Source organism: Arachis hypogaea, chromosome 19 (genome assembly GCF_003086295.3).
Source record: "Arachis hypogaea cultivar Tifrunner chromosome 19, arahy.Tifrunner.gnm2.J5K5, whole genome shotgun sequence".
In the NCBI taxonomy this organism is placed as follows: domain Eukaryota; kingdom Viridiplantae; phylum Streptophyta; class Magnoliopsida; order Fabales; family Fabaceae; genus Arachis; species Arachis hypogaea.
In genome coordinates, this window is record NC_092054.1 from 96,231,685 (window position 1) to 96,233,718 (window position 2,034).

General features: G+C 32.1%; 1 non-coding gene across 1 annotated transcript; it reads right to left on the bottom strand.

Moving 5' to 3' along the window:
• Nucleotides 1–1,623: 1,623 nt before the first annotated feature.
• LOC112781498 (small nucleolar RNA R71) lies at nucleotides 1,624–1,731 on the bottom strand. Its single transcript, XR_003192273.1, has one exon. It is a non-coding gene; the product is annotated as a small nucleolar RNA R71 (small nucleolar RNA).
• Between the last annotated feature and the right edge of the window lie 303 nt (nucleotides 1,732–2,034).

Consider the following 2,034-nt stretch of genomic DNA (forward strand, 5'->3'; position numbering starts at 1 on the left):
ATTAAAAATTTTTCAAAAATATGTTCTTGATGTTCATCATGATCTTCATGGTGTTCTTGGTGTTCATCTTGACATTCATAGCATTCTTGCATGCATTCATTGTTTTGATCTAAAAAAGTCATGCATTGCGTAATTTTCATGTTTCCATCTCATCATAAAAACTCAAAAATCAAAAAAATATCTCTTTTCCTTTTTCTCTCATCAAATTCGAAAATTTGAGTTGTCTTTTTCAAAAATTTTTAAAATCAAATTGTTTCTCATGAGTCAAATCAAATTTTCAATTTGAAAATCTTATCTTTTTCAAAATCTTTTTCAAAAATCAAACCTTTTTCATTTTTTGTTGTTATCTTCGAAAATTATAAAAATATTTTTCAAAAATCTTTTTCTTATCTTTATCACATAATTTTCGAAAATAATGTCAACAATTAATGCTTTGATTCAAAAATTTGAAGTTTGTTACTTACTTGTTAAGAAAGATTCAAACTTTAAGTTCTAGAATCATATCTTGTGATTTCTTGTGAATCAAGTCATTAATTGTAGTTCAAATCTTTTGCAAAACTAATTTCAATCATATATTTTCAAAAATATCTTCTCATCTTATCTTTTTCAAAAATTTGATTTCAAAATATCTTTTCTAACTTCCTAACCTCTTATCTTTTCAAAATTTGTTTCAACTAACTAACTAACTTTTTGTTTGTTTCTTATCTTTTTCAAAACTACCTAACTAACTCTCTCTCTCTAATTTTCGAAAATATCTTCCCCCTTTTTCAAAAATTTCTTTTTAATTAACTAATTATTTTTTTTATTTGAATTTTCGAAAAAAAAAACTACTAACCTTTTTCAAAACTATTTTCGAAAATCACTAACTCTTTTTCAAAAAAAAATTGTTTTCGAAAATCCTCTTTCTCTCTCATCTCCTTCTATTTATTTATTCATCTACTAACATCTCTTCCTCACATCATCACCAAATTCGAACCCCCTCTTCTGTCTGTGTTCGAATTTCTTCTTCTTTTCTTCTACTAACAATAAGGAACCTCTTTACTGTGACATAGAGGACTCCTCTTCTTTTCGTGTTCTCTTCTCTTTCTTATGAGCAGGAACAAAGAAAAAGGCATAATTGTTGAAGCTGATCCAGAACCTGAAAGGAATCTGAAGAGAAAACTAAGAGAAGCTAAATTACAACAATCCAGAGATAACTTGATTGAAAATTTCGAACAAGTAAAGGAGATGGCAGCCGAACCCAACAATAATGCAAGGAGAATGCTTGGTGACTTTACTGCACCTAATTCCAATCTACATGGAAGAAGCATCTCCATTCCTGCCATTGGAGCAAACAACTTTGAGCTGAAACCTCAATTAGTTTCTCTGATGTAGCAGAACTGCAAGTTTCATGGACTTCCATCTGAAGATCCTTTTCAGTTCTTAACTGAATTCTTGCAGATATGTGATACTGTTAAGACTAATGGAGTAGATCCTGAAGTCTACAGGCTCATGCTTTTCCCTTTTACTGTAAGAGACAGAGCTAGAATATGGTTGGATTCTCAACCTAGAGATAGCCTGAACTCTTGGGATAAGCTGGTCACGGCTTTCTTAGCCAAGTTCTTTTCTCCTCAAAAGCTGAGCAAGCTTAGAGTGGATGTTCAAACCTTCAAACAAAAAGATGGTGAATCCCTCTATGAAGCTTGGGAAAGATACAAACAGTTGACCAAAAAGTGTCTTTCTGACATGCTTTCAGAATGGACCATCCTGGATATATTCTATGATGGTTTATCTGAGTTATCAAAGATGTCATTGGATACTTCTGCAGGTGGATCCATTCACCTAAAGAAAACGCCTGCAGAAGCTCAAGAACTCATTGACATGGTTGCTAATAACCAATTCATGTACACTTTTGAGAGGAATCCTGTAAGTAATGGGACGCCTATGAAGAAGGGAGTTCTTGAAGTTGATACTCTGAATGCCATATTGGCTCAGAACAAAATATTGACTCAGCAAGTCAATATGATTTCTCAGAGTCTGAATGGAATGCAAGCT